The sequence below is a fragment of the Eutrigla gurnardus genome (genome assembly GCF_963514095.1).
Source record: "Eutrigla gurnardus genome assembly, chromosome: 8".
Taxonomy (NCBI): Eukaryota; Metazoa; Chordata; class Actinopteri; order Perciformes; family Triglidae; genus Eutrigla; species Eutrigla gurnardus.
The window spans coordinates 18,661,607-18,676,978 of NC_139922.1; the positions used below are offsets into that span (position 1 = coordinate 18,661,607).

The following is a 15,372-nucleotide window of genomic DNA, read 5'->3' on the forward strand; positions in this document are numbered from 1 at the left end:
CCAAGCCCCGAATCAACCTCTTGATGAAATTGGGACCGAGCAGAATGGCCTCTTCACTTCACTTGCAACTCAAGGAGGTCTTTAGAAGCAATAATAGATGTAATAAAGACACCTCAACCTTTGTTCCCTCAGCACCTCTTCTTTGTCCTTGGAATATCACTCCACCTCTTGCCAGTGTCTCCCAGAGGAAATCACCCGTCTGTAAACAAGTCCTCTAAACAAACAACACTGGAAGACGTATAGATAGAAGAACGCAGACCAGAGGTCACACCAATTCATATACACCTTTAATTTTGTGTATTTCACTGAGACACCTTCCCAACCTCTCTTTTGAAATTTAGCAAAGCGATATAGCTTCTAAAAGATATAGTTTTAATAACATTTTTTTTCATCCGTTGAAAAAATAAACTCGACATCCTGAGTTTTAAAGAGAGGTTATTCTTTGACTGACTCACCAAAACACTCTGTGTGTATCGTTGAGCAGTAAACCCTCGTTGTTTACATCCACATTTAATAGCTTGCACTCTTCTTCTTCCCCTCATTTAATGGCGCATTGCGGCACACCTCGACGTGTGACTTCCACCTGTCGATCAGTGAAGTAGCGTGAAACCACTGGCAGTATCTCATCACCTGCACGAGTCTGACCTCGTGCACACGGACGAACATGAACAAACACTCCACAGGAAACCTTGGACTGTGTCTCTGAGCTGGGGTGCTGCTGGTGGCCACCGCTTGTCTCACGCCAACTTTTTGGATGAGTTGGGATGCTCAGTAAGTAACAAGGAGGCAATGACCAGTGAACTCAAATCCTGGTTGCCAGGGTGATGGTTGACATCATTGACTCTACAGACTATGAGCATGACTCACTTTGTTTCCTAAAAAAAAAATAATAATCCTGCGTAGGTACTGTACAGTAAGATCCCAGTGTATCACTACTGCCACTGCTGAAATGCAGCATGCAACCGAGAAATGCTACGGCTGTTAATTCTTTCCACCTACAGTTTAAGTGAATCGGAGTTAATTAGTATTATAATGCAGTGCACATTGTCCCCATGGACTTTGTCTACATGAGATTAACAAACAAGAGTCTAGCTGATGTAGTGGTAACAGCATATGTAGTGGCTGATGCTCAACAAGCAGCACAGGAATCAGATCATTCTTTTATTTGTTTGGGTTCTGTCCCTTTTCTCTTTGTAGCTGTTTGCACTAGTTGACGTTGAACGGCATGTGATCAGTGTTTGGGTCATTTAAAGCTTTTTTTGTAGTGCATATCAAGATCACATTTTATCTTTCACTTGTTATAGTTTGAGTTTTGTATGATGAAGTAAATTATCTTTTTGAAGCAAACCAAATGTTGTTTTTTTGCAGTCATCCTGCTGTGATTAGAATAAGAATAGGAATAAAACATCCAGTTTTTGTCCATAAAGTATTATCATTTAGGTGGATCCTAATCTGAAGTCCTGTCGTGTCTCCCCTCAGTCCATTACAAAGACCAGTAGCTGGAACCTGGTGCAGACCGACACAGTCAACACATCCCCAAATTCCAAATTCAAGCTGGACCACTTATCATGGTGTGGAAAAGCTCAGATAGACTGCGGTAAATACGTGCGTGGGTGAGCCTTTAACACATAACGCATGCCAAGGCTGAGTCCTCAATGTGTTGCTGCGTGCTATACTTCATACAATCAGGGGTCACCGGCTCACCAATTAAAAGCGACAGAAAAACAACCAGCTGCTCGCTCACAGGAGCGCCATGGTACATTTTGCATTTATGTATTAATTCACCCGTTCTTACCTCTCCAACCACTTGGCAGCCAATCAGTCTGTTGTAGATGCACAGTGTTCCCCCGTTTTGTGTTTACCAGGGTGGAGAGTGATTGTTCCGTGGACTTGTTGACACCTAATGGATACTGTTTAGAGGAGTAGCTCATCAACATTGTTGCGTGCCGTTTGTCTATGTAACTCTGCTTCACTGTTCAATCATGCCTATCATTTTCTGAAATGAGAAACGAAATCCCAGTTAAATGAAAGTTGCAGTAAATCCTGCTTATGGGGAGGCACACCAATGTAGAGAATTTATTCAAATTGCTCACAGGGGCTTTCAGCGGGGGGTCGGTCTTGGTTTATTTGGCTCTAATACTTTTCTATGACTCTATGATCATTTGTGACTTTGAGAATATAGAAAGTGTTCCAATAAAACAAAACAAGGCTGAGGGTCAGGTAAGCTAGTGTGATCAGCTGAGGTGGATGGGAATATTAGAACATTGGAAAGGGTCTTTGTTTGTTAAGAAAGAAGGAAGTTCAAGTAGTACATGAGACATGAGACATAAACTGGCTACCGAAAAGTAAACCATTGCATTTACAGTCCGCACGCGTATGTGCTGTGACCAACTAATTATGGTTCCATCAGCTCCATGAAACTGAGCAAATATGTCTGAGCCGTTGATCAAAACGCCATCCAGGAGATGCACTCTGCAAGACTGTTTTCCGACAGCGAACTGTCACTCCACTGCTGCCAACATGGAGGCAGTTGGTGCGGTTCTGCAGTCAACACAGAGGGAAGGAAAGACGAAGGAATACAGGGAATGTGGAGGGAGTCTCCAAAATGCTTTGGGCTGTGCCCATCGGCACAACTGTGCACACTTGGCCCGTCTCTTCGGAAAGCTGACTGCGTGCTTTTGCTAATGTATTCACGCAGATCACCCCCTTTTCCACTGTTTTCAAACTGCTCTTCTTCTTTTTGGGAGTGATGGACGTTGGTTTTGGCTGCTGTCCTAACCTGACTCACCAGATGGTTTGTAACACAGAACCATTCGAGAAGCCGAAACTGTTTAGAAAAGGGCAGGCACTTCCAAAAAATACTTGGCAGGCGGTTGGATGTACCATCTGTCAATCAAACTCAATGAGGAATTACTCTCCAGTTCTGATATTAATGGTGCTTTTGCAGTAGCTCTGCTAACCGCTTTAGGAACCACCTTTTTTTTTTTTAACAAACTGTCGCCACACACACCTAAACCACTGAATTTGGATTTGTTAATCCTGCGATTAGCATGTATTTTTGTCATATCGAATCAAGCTGCCGTGCAAGTTGATGTCTTTCCTTCCAATTCGTGATTTGAGACCATTTACTGGAGAAGTTCTCCAGAGGATGAAGCCTAATATGCTACCTCTGGGCCAACATTTCCACAAAATATCCGGCTGTCATTCAGTTTTGAGCCCTTCATGCTCAACAAAGTTTGAACGCTTTCCATCTTGAGCACGTAATGAGCTCTCCACCAGCTGTTGTCCAAAAAGTATCAACTTTGCGCACAAGATATCGCTTGATCTACAGATTGCCATGGAATTTTATCCAGAACATCCGTTTTCTTCTGCTTCCAATTTGGAAAAGTTCCCCTCAAGTTGAGAAATTATAACGAACCTGATGGAACCATCAAACTGATATCTGTCTACATCATCCCAGAATAGCCAGGCAAAAACTGTTGTGTGGGTGAAAAAAAAAAAAATCTCCTACCACACTCTACTTCACCAGCTTCGCCTTCTCTGGCATGAATGTTTGATGGGGGGATATTTAGCAGGTGGGGAGTCGTTTCTGTGTTTGTGTGTGTGTGTGTGTGTGTGAGAGCGGAGGATGTGTGTTTGTGTGTTGACGTGTGCAATGCATATGTTATTTGTGAGTGTTAATCCAGAGCCTGATGTCTCTTCTGGTTGACTGATAAGACGTAACACCCCGTAAGTCTCACCCGACCGCCTGCTGCATGCTGAAAACGGCTCCCGCATCTTCAGCAGACTGCTAAAACTTCAGTCTCGGCATCTTCGCCTACCGAGACGAACGTGCCGGGACAGTTTGCACGTCCGTGCACCGTGTCACCGCTGTCAGAGATGAGATGCTTTTGAGGTGTTATAGCCGTGTTGAGCTGAGGTGTGCCTTCGGGGGAAGGCAGCTGCACGCTGTCAACAGCACTTCACAGCACTTGACACCACTTGTGAACCACAAATGTGAGGGTTCATGTCTTTTTTGCCCCCCCACAACCCCCTCTGAGACTTTCCAGGCCCCTGTGGAAATGTACTGCTATTTAAACCTCCAAAAATCAATCAGGTTGCTATAGCCTTTGACCTTTTGAAGCTATTCTGTTAAAAAAAAAAAAACATGTCGATACTTTGAATGTGGCAGCGTAGAGAGTGTCTGTTCACACTCCCCTTCTTTAAAATGGAAATTACAAAGATGTATACAGATACAACAATTAGGGAAATACAGGCCTGGGAAATACAACACAGAGAGCATGCAGTAATAATAATATAGCCAGTGTACATTTGCCTTAATGTAATATATGCTTTACGTGCATTTATATATGTACAAAAAATAAACTTTAACCAATCATTTTCCTGAGAAAAATTACATAGTGTAGTATACCTTTGTGTTTGTATTTACACCGATTAACTGTATATAATCCAATAAAATATTTAGTAGTAATATAGCGGAGTGTTTTAATTAAAAAGGAAAAAGAAAAGGCTAATATCTGTGTGAAGAATATGTATATGTTGGGAATTTGCAGTTTCATGGTTTCATTTCCAAAAGCTCAATTATTATTAAAAAAAGATATTAAAGAATATTAAATTGCACATGAGGTTGAAGCACTGAAAGAAGTTGAGGTAGCGGCTGAAAGAAATAAAAAAGAAAGAATTAAAAAAAAAGCTTCCATTTAATATGGACGCTTTCAAAAGATGTTGAAGTGTCAGTTTGAATGCACACTGAGTGAAGTTTAAGCCCTCAAAGGATCTGCCAACTATGAAATGTAATATAATAAAAATATATATCAATATTACAGGATAATAGAATAGTATATAGTTGTAGAAGAATGATGTATTAGATATTCAATACAATAGAATGTTTTTTGCGGTTCCTTAGAATAAGCTCGGATTCAATAACAATACGAATGACTTTGTTGCTCAACGCCAACAAATGCCTCAAACACTGTCTTATTGTGTGTATGGATTCACCCATTCATTCACACACACAATGAAGGAGTGTCACCTTCATGCTCTCCCTTACAATGGAGTGCTAGACCTATTCTCCATCATTTCCCATGCTGCACTTCCGCTGATTGTCTACATTGCCACTAGATGGTGCTGTGTGGTGCAACTTGCGGGAGCATCCTCTGCTGCAGGGGCTGTGCTTGGATGTGTGGAGGGTCTGCCGTACTGTTGCTCTCTCCTCTGATTAAATAGAATTATGTCGTTTGATGTTTTTTGTGAGGGGGCTAAGGTGGGTGAAAAGAGTAAAACAATTTCATTGAAATCCCTTCTCTTCTAAAACATATCCACTGCAATCCGGAGGCAATCACTCTGTGCTCTGCCTACATGTCTCATCCGTGCTGTAGTGAACAGCCAGTCCGCTTCTCACTGTAAGACAAAGGAAAGTGGATGGCCTCCTTTTTACAAAATTGCCCTCGTTGCCTTTGGTTATGACAAAAGAAAACCATGCTGTGTCGTCATTTGTCCTCTTTGGTATTTTTTTATTTTAGTTATCGTCGGGGTTGCTCTTTCTGTCTTGTCTCGCCGCGCCCGCATGCTGTCTCTCTCCCTCTCTCTCTCCCGCCTTTGAGCGGACTTCTTTCATGCTTCTTAGGAGCAGTCAGAGGGAGGGAGATAACAATTTAAATTAAGGAGGCCGGGGAGAAACTGGGAATTTGACTGATAGGCTGTTCTCAGAGGGTGTCAGCCTCGGGGTCATCGAACTTCAAATAATCAACTTTTTCTTTCGCTCAAATGTCCACTTACTGTCCTCTTGCTTTTCTTTTGCAGTTTTTTTTGCCATTTTCTTCTCCGTATCTCGCCCCTCCATTATGGAGGGGCCCCATTGTATTACTCAGCATCCCTCTCAGTGCTTATGTCGTGATGGGCTGCACACACAGGAACTCTGTCCTCCAGTGTCCACTCTAACCACTTTTCCACACCACTCTGCCACCTATTGAAGAAGAAACCTGGTGAAGGAAAGGGAAAGGCAGGGTGAAAGTAATTCCCTGCATTTCCTGCCATATTATGACAGTGAATGCTTGTTTATGTGCTGCATTGGTGGTTTAAAACGGGGATATGATAATATAGTCTTAGAGATAAATACACATACTGACAGTTCAGTGTATTCATAAGGGATTTAAGGTAAAGAATGATTCACAAATGCAAAAATATACAGAGCAGAACCATTATCCATAAAATGTATATCTGATGAAAAATGATTTGTATGAATCTTTCTGTCTTTCATGTGTAGACGGAGATTTCACCTCGAACCTTCATTGAGATTTATCTAGTGGGCCCAACTAGCCCATCCACCAGCCTTCCATGCACAACCTCCATTTATCATGTCAAGGTCAAAAGCAAACTTCCATGTTCCAAACCAAACATGGCTACATACCACAACAGCTTAGTGAGAAAACAGGTTTAGTTTTGTGATTTTGCCTGTTAATTAGTTGATTTTTTGGAGTTGAACTCAAAAATGCTAAAGAGATATGAAGTCACAAGAGCAATGATGGCAAGAGCAAATATTTCAACCCTTTTATCTCAGCTCCTCGACATCCTCATGTATTGGAGAAGTGGGGGGGAAAAAATGGTGTCCAACATCATATATCACGCATTCAGTTATCCACTCATAAGTGTAAGTGGACGCCTTCGACAGCGCATGATTTACTCACCGTGAGAATACTCGGGTCAACTGACAACTGACGCGAGGCGACGACGGCTCTCCTAATTGCGGTCTGTCAGCACCAATTTAGCCCAGCCGTAACTTCATTGGAGACGTCTCTGGCCTTCTCCTGCCTGCCGATCGCAGCCTCTCCCCGAGCGCCTTTAGCGCCCTCTCATCAATTGAGCAATGTAATACTGTTGCATGTGGCTTAATGCAAGGCGATGGGGGCTTATTGTTGTCTGTCTTCCACCGCTGACAAGCACTAGCTCATCGCTAATGGAGGGGCCGGTCCGCGGGAATTGGAAGCGCCGGCCGCGCGGCTTTGTCCTTTTCCCAGGAAACAATTTGTCAGGGGAGGCGTGACGGCCGCAGTCATCCAAAACACTGACACGGGGAATGAGTGACTGCTCGTGGGTCGCAGTCCCAGAAGGATGCAGGCGAAGCAGATAGATGGAGGGGACAGAGGAACATGTAGAGAGGAGATACATGGTTTCATCCTCCCGCTAACCGCCGCTACGCTTCTCACAGACTGTCAAATGCGAATCACAGCTTCGGAACAGTAATTGGCGACTCTCCCGAGCTGTTGCGCCGCACGGCACACTCGGGTTGCGGAGAATGACACTTGTGATATGTTTCATGTACTCAAATGGCTTTCTCAGTTTGAGCAACTCAACCAGTAATGAATGCCAGCACCGTGTTTACATGCCGCAGCACCTTTTGACCCCGACTGAGCTCCGTGAACGACACAGTCGATGACTGATCGTCTGAGGAGGCATCACCGTTAATGCATGACCTTTTTTCGACATACTCTCCATTTTGCTCTTTTACTGAGCTCTCATCTGGATAAATGCAGATGCGGGCAGCGTGTCTATTTCTCACACGCTATCTAAAGAGGCGGGAAGAGAACACGGTGATCAGTAAGGCGCCCGTTGCGGCGGTCACCTCCAGAGCACGTTGGGCAGCATTCACTAATGTTGTGTTATTTTTCCCCCGTCTGCGCTCCGATTTAGAACTACGAACCAAAAACATCTGTCAGCTGTCAGGGGGGCCGACAGAGAATAATTGCCAAATAACTGAGACTGATGAGTGCAGAGGATGCAGAACTCATGGAGATGTTTTCATGCATTTTCATATATTCTGAAGTATGACTGAACATCCCGCTGCAGATATCACGAAGCGAGGTCAGGCATGTGGCAATATACTGCGTTAGTGATGGAAAGCATTTTAGTCAACGGGGACTTGATGCCTGCGGTGCATCGTCTGAAATCACTGGGCTCTAAGACCACACTGTTATGGACCTATGAAAATGATGAAAAATCTCATCTCAAATGGAATATTTTTGTAATGGCAAACGGGGTTTTATTTCATTTATAGACTTATTTAATAGAGTAGACTTCTCCCCAAACCAAACAGTGACATTTCATTCTTCTTGCTGGATTCTACCAATTTCACTATTAGTTGTGTCGATCATTTTCAAACAAGCAGTAAACAGAACTCATACCTTGCCTAACTTCAGCGGATCTTGACATATCGTGTATGGAATTTGTCCACAGATGCTCAGGTTCAAAATGAGACAAAACCTTTGTATGTACGTCAGTTTTTGAGCTAAGACGAAGGCCAAAATGTGGCCGGCTGCAACACCTTGTTTTTATCCTCACCAATTGCCAGAAATCAATACAACCTCGGTCCTTAAGCATACAGTCATAAATATGTGCAAATATAGTCGACTGATTGTTCCAGTAGTATGCAAGAACAGTTGTGGACAGACAGACAGACAGCCTCGTGGAGGTAATTAGAAAATGAATCCCGAGCTGTCAGTTTATTGAGCACGCCCCTGTTAATATTGATATGCGACATACATATTGTTTGACCGATGACCAGCGATGGTGCTTCGGAATGTGACGCGAGCGTTCCTTTGTGTTTGTTGTCGTCAATCTTTCCGTGAGTCGAGATGTATACAGGCAAATCTCACGTTCTTAATGATCCATTCATTCCGTGCCTGTGTCTCACATGTCACTGCCAGGGGATGAAAGATAAACAGTATGTGGAGCAGCAAACTAGTGACATGGCTAGCGGCTGGGTTTATTAAAGGTGTCTGTGTACAGCTTCTCCTCTGTGCCACAGAGACTCTTGTTTGGATTTTAATTGGCTCACCGACAGGTACATGCTGTATAGATTGCTGTGTGTTTTTTTTTCTTTTTTCGGTGACTTCCCTTAAGTGGCTGTTTGTGCGTTGCCGTGTGCAGTTTTGTGTGTGTGCGTTTGCTCTGTTATTGTGAGCCCCTGCAGGCTTTAATGATGTTTGCTGAATGAAAAGCTCTTCCCAAATCACATGCTCATTAAAATGCCCTCTTAACAATGACACTGTCCCTCGACCTCGCCAACCCTTCTCTTGTTTCCTTGACTACTTCTATTCCACGACTCCTCCCATTGGAGTGGACCTCAACCTCGGAGAAACCATTCATACCACAGTTTTGCTTCTGATTGAAAATGTCATACAAATGTTAATTAAATGTTAATCAAACGTCTTAAGCGCAGTAATGTCATCGGGATTCGACGGGATATATTTAGCTGATTTTATGGCGCATTCTGGAGGTCGCTCCTCCCTAGAGGCCTCCTTTTCCCTGTTTCACAATGAGAAGAGAAGTTGAGGTGAAGGCGAGGGAGGCTACATGCCGCAGAGACAATATTTCGCCCGCCTAATTAAAATGAATGTCAGCTCTCCCCCCACTGAGAAGTGCATCAATCTCCCCCTGCGATAGGCCCAGAGTGAGTCTTACCCTGTCAGTGCACGCCAGCAGTGCTATCCTTCTCCAGACGGATGCATCGCCCTGCCAGCCAGAGAGGCAGCGGCGATGATGTTTACACATCTAATGGTTGCCATGTCGATGGGCACCTCAGACGGGGGACCCTGCTTTAAATACAGAGAATCTCAGCCCAGACCCCCTGATTTCTATTCAAATCAGCAGTTGTATTAAGTAGTCAGGGGCATTTTGGGACAATGTGATGCCTGAGCAGCAGTAGACAATTGTGTTTCAGCCATCCACTGTTCCACATAGCAAATTACAACCAAAACAGATACAAAATCCAGTTCCCTCATTTGCCTGTTGATAACGCAGTAGTCCTTTCTGCCCTCCAGCATCCCTTCGATCCCAGGAAAATGCTGTGATTTAATAGGTTTCGTGTCAAAGCTGAAGGCAATATACAAATATATTAACATTTGGTTTAGCATTTCAATATCACATTTATTTAGTCCTATATTTATATAGAGGGATGTGTATGACTTCCCGCAGTGGCTTGTCGACATGTTTGGGCACATAGATGCAACATGTCAAGTCAGATTGCGTGTGCAGACCAGCTGATGCTGCATGCTTCACTTCTGACAGAGCTTCGTCTTCTTTTTTTTTTTATAAAAATGTGCTCATGCAGTGCAGATGGAAATATCATCCCAAGATTAATTTGAGGCTGTATGGATGAGATGTCATGTTAACGGAGTTTTATGGAAAAAGGCAGCCGTCGCTGTACAATGTGCCGCCTAATCTTCGCCGCGCACCTAATATCATTTGCTTTCAGCGAGTGATTTGTCATCTTTCACATTATCATTATCTTTAGGTGATTTAGATTTTCATCTGGGGTGTGTGGGGTGGGGGGTATGCATGATCTGCACCTCTAATGAGGGATGGTTGATCATCATCTTTTATGTTACTGCTCTCAGTTAAATGCATCCCTGTTATTTTAAACGGGGACGCTGACTAATGCTGAAGCCTGAACCAGATTTTTATAATGTGTCGTGATCTGAAGGTCAATCTTTGTTTTAGTTTGTGGTACTTTTTCTCTCCGCTTTTAAAAAGACTACTTTGGTCTCGCTGAGCTCGTGACTCTGTGTGCCTGCAATGCCCATTCAAAGAAAAGTACATTACAAGGTGGATAAATGTTGAGGTCTATTTTTTTATGCTTTTGTGAGTGCTGGTGAAGTGGTTGTCATGTTAACGTGTTTACTTTCCACATTCAAGGTCTCGGTCTCGTTCCTTTGCAAGCAGCGATCAGGCTGATTGGAATGACATTAGTCATTTGGCCATATTGGACCTGATGATGGTGCAAGAGGGGAACGTTAAGGGATCACAAGTTATTCCAATTCATTCTGTGTGGAACAGATGTCTGTGTGACATTTCATGACATTTTACTCTTCAGCTGAAATGTCAACCTGCTGGTGGCGCTAGAGGGAAAAGTCAGGGGTTCACCAAAGTCATGTGGATGATCTAGGGTCCGTGAACCTTTTTGTACATGATTTCATGGCGATCCATCTCATGTTTGTCAAGGTATTCCAATTAGGGGATGAAGTGGTGGACCGGAGCAATTATTAAGTCTTTCTCTAAACCAGAAATCTTCAATACGAGGTCTGAGTTACAGCAGGGGGTCCCCAAAATCATTTGATCCCAAACTTTTTTCTTCCAAAACGTAAAATATGTCCAAAAATACACATTAACAATAATACAACATCTAATATGCAAATATAAATGTTAATTGTTGTGCTCTAAACTATTATTTTCTTTAAAAACATACAACAATCTGGTTCAAAATGAATTGCATGTACAGTTTACCCATCATGGCGATGCACATCCTCAGGTTTTTTAATAGACTAGCATCCAACTACAGAAAACTACCCAAAGAAAGAGTGTTCACATTCACAGCAAATTGGCCTGAGCAGTGAACATGCCTTTCATGAACATCTCCTTGAAGTTATACCATCAATAGAGGCAGGATCTGAGACAGCAGCCCTATTTGGCCTTGGTGAGCTGAATAGAGCACAGTAGGCTGCTGGGTTCGTTTGGACGACTTGTGCAGATGGATGAGAATATGAGTGGTTTAGTACTCTTAAGTTAATGATCTCGGTGCATGTTCCCTCGCTTCCTTCGGGCCATCTCATTGTGGAGAATTAGTAGCGGGAGCTGTGGGCTGGTGCCTGTCACAGGGTCTTGGCTGAAATAATGACTCGAACACCCCAACAGACTGAGGTAATGGTAATAACTGTCAGACCCCGTCTCCCATCAATGCTCGCATCCCCCTAATTTGGGATTAATTCCTGCAGTCCTCTAGAAAGCCCTGAGTTGCTGGATTTCCTGCCATTTTCTTTGAGCTTCTTTGAAAATTCCCTGCAAACTGCTTTATTTCAGCTTATCACGAACTGCAATAGCAGCTCTGAATCGGAGGCTGTTTCTAAAATGAGTGGGTTTTTTTACCTTTATGTATGAGAACAGGCCTTTCGTTGCTTTTTTTAGTTAGGAAGTGGTGCTGAATTGGACTGGTCGTGTCTCTTCTTCGTCTGCTGGGAAATGGGGTTTCAGCTGTCTTTGATGTGCAGAACTCGCTGCCTGTCACCTTTTCATAATTTAAAGTCTCCCCCCCCATTCAAAAAAGTTTGATGATGACTTTTTCTCGCTACAGGTTATATGAGATCTTTGCTTCCACCCCGCAGTATGTTTGCAATTTTGTAGTTTTTTATTTGTCTTGAGATGCTGCAGCATTATATATTTTACACTTCTAAACAAGGCTGATGGATTTCTTCCCTTTAGAAAACGCTTTGCCAGTTGGAGCAATTATGTCTGCAGTGACATTGCCTGTTATTGTTTTGAGTGCAACTTTATGACAAAGTTTGCTGCTTCCTTGTTTTTGCCCGAGGCTACTGTTTTCTATTTTCCCTCCCGAGTGCACTATTGAAACAAGTGCTTGGTTGCTCTCTGAGTGAAAGTTAATGACTCTTATTTAAAATATAGTTTTTAAACACTCAAATCAACAGTGTGATGGCACTTTGGAGAAAATGGCCATTGATCATTCCGCCTCGTCTGACATAATGAAAAAGGCAACTGTTTAAAATTGAATGGCAAATTCCATGACAAATTCAAATGTTTCCTGCCCAAAAGTGCAAAAGAGTCATCCTTTATTTCCAATGAAATATAACGGCATCGATTGGATGTCGTGTTGCTGTCACAAGCAGGCTTTGCAATTGATTAAGACTCGGCGAGTTACTGTGGTGCTCAGAATGAGTCGATGCGCCTGAACCTCAAGGCAACTTGCTTCTCACTGGAGGCCTTCGACGCATGCAAACATCAGCTAACTACCTCTGCGTCCTCGCCACAATCCCATTAAACCACCTACACTCAACGTGTGGATGTAACAACATAACCATCGCGTGTCTCAGAACGCCGTGGACTGTTTTTTACTCAAACCACAACTACCGATTCTCTTTGAGATCCCTTAACTCCTATTGTGTGCCAGCCCGAGCTGTCAGCACGTCCTGCGGTTCAGACCACGCCATTCTGCGGCGCCAACCGCTGCTCTGAAATCATGATAATGAATCATGTTGCTCCCAGCTGTGCGTCTAAAAGGGAATTCTTAGTTTGTTCTGTACATGTTTTAGTGCCATTGTTGTGAGCGGAGAATTTTTTTTCCACCCACTTTGACCATTAATAAGTCATATCTTATGTTTGATCCGAGTCATGGATGTTCTCTTCACATGGGGAAGAAATGGGACGTTTCACTGGGCGTTTGGCTCAAAGTCCCTTTTATTCTCACTACTTACTACAGTTTTGAACATGGAGTCATTCTCGGTTTCCAGTGATTGGAAGACTGAAAGTGTGTGATAAAGCGTTGAGTGTCAGACAGATAAAAGCTCTTTCCGAGGCTGTAGGCACCCGTAGAAGAGGCCCTTGATTGCTCCTTTGTTTCTCTCATTCTGTCAGAGCTCAGCTGGCGTTTCTGCTCCCGAACCGAATGTATTCATTGAATGATACAAGAAGTGAGCGTTCAGTCATGTGCTAGACATTTTTGCCCTCTCCCTTGTGTTCTGTAAGTGCAGGGACATGCAAGAAACATTAAAGTGGAAAAAAAAGGGACACATTAGAGAAATTGCCTCACAGTATTTACAGGCTTCACCCTCTGCCATAAAGTGATCTTTCTCTAGTTGGATCATTTTTACAAATGATCACTTTGAAAATAGACTTGTTTGATTGAATGTTTCGTCTAAAGCATTTTATTAATTCAACCCCATGAGATGGAAATACAGTGCAATGCCTCAAGGGGGAATATGCTGCTATCTGTTTTATGGCTGCCATATATTTCTGGAGTTACAATTCAAATAAATAGCTGTTAAGGTCCGTGCTACTTGGGGGGTGAAATTATAGTCTGAAACCAACGCTTGCAATGTGTGAAGGTCTTACTTGTACATAACAGGGATTTAATGATCGGACCGTATTGCACAGGCAACAACAGACAAGGCCGACGTTGTTGTGTTTTAACGAAGGACACTGGACCCGCATATGAATATGAAATGAAATTTGACAAATACTGGTTGGGGAGTCGGTGCTTAAATACTGGGGCAGCAGTTGAGTCTTGGCAGGCTGATTGACAGCAGGTGTGATCAGGAGTCAGTCTGTCAGCAAGAAACATCATCATTTAATCATAATTTTCTCTTCAGTCACGTGAGGCTGATGATTCCTGAGCGTCGGCTTTGATGTGGGTTACGTTATTTCCCTGAAACATTTCTTCTAATAAATAATTTCCAGTGTTCGAAAGACATTTTAATTATAATCTGGGTCATCAAGTAATGAATCAATATACATACAGACACTAATTCTGAATGAATAACATAAACTGCCAGTAGAAATCCAGTATGCAGGTTGTTATTCGTGTGTGGAGGTGTTTGTTAATCAGGTCACAGATTATAGAGAGAAACACTGCTGCTTGTGTGCCTTTTATTCGTATTTTACGGTGCAAATGTGTCCAGACACAAACTATCAAACGTCTCTGCTGTTTCATCCCACTGTCGGCGGAGCCAGCTGTGATCGGTTGCTGCCGTCATTAGAAACAGACGTTGCTTCCTGTGACCTTTCAGAGGAAATTAAGTCTAATTTCTCTAAAAAAAAAAGCATATTTTCTTGTTTCCCCTCTCCTTTTCTTGCGTCTCTCCATGATGGAGGATGGAGGGACTAAGTTCAAGGAAAAGATGGAGGAAACATGGTTGTGATTTAAGAGGCTTGAGATTGAACCACACACTCACAGACAGGGGAGAGACAGACAGGAGAGACAGACAGGTGAGACGGGGGAGATGGAAATGTAATAGAAACACATAATGAGGGAGGAGGACTGCTGAGCCCACTGAACGCCAACTGGAGAAATTGTTGATTTCATGACATGACTTTAACCTTTACACTCTTAGCACTCTCCGGCCTCACCGAAGTGCACGATTAGTTTTAGTGCTTAAAATGTCAGCTCCATTATCTGAACACTTGACTCTGGGCTCTGCTGGCAAGCCAATAGACGGCGAGATTACTTTGCATAATAATCTGACATTTTGAAACTGCCAACAACTTTGTTGTTATGTTGTTTTCATTTACCTGGCTTCTTCTTGCTATGGGAATAATTCAACTTTATTTATCCCTCCAACACGATATTTTCTATAGTTTTATAGTCTAAACCTAACCAAACCATAAAGATAGCGTCGGGTAGATTAGGGGAAACACATAAAAATGAAGCCTGGTATTTGGATCATTTTGAAAGGCAATAACAACAGACTTGTTTCATTTAGTTTATAGGGCTTGTCAGGCTTTTTTTTTTCCACCAAAAGTTGTTTGGTCTCACAAAATTGCTCCAGATGATAGATATAGATTTGGTGGAAAAGAGCTTTGCTGTTTGAT

The 15,372-nt window shown here is 42.9% G+C and overlaps 1 protein-coding gene across 3 annotated transcripts in view; it reads left to right on the forward strand.

Annotated features, from left to right (window-relative positions):
* Nucleotides 1-15,372, forward strand: part of nphp4 (nephronophthisis 4) — a 129,694-nt gene that overhangs the window by 46,444 nt on the left and 67,878 nt on the right. The gene's annotated exons all lie outside the window — the stretch shown is intronic.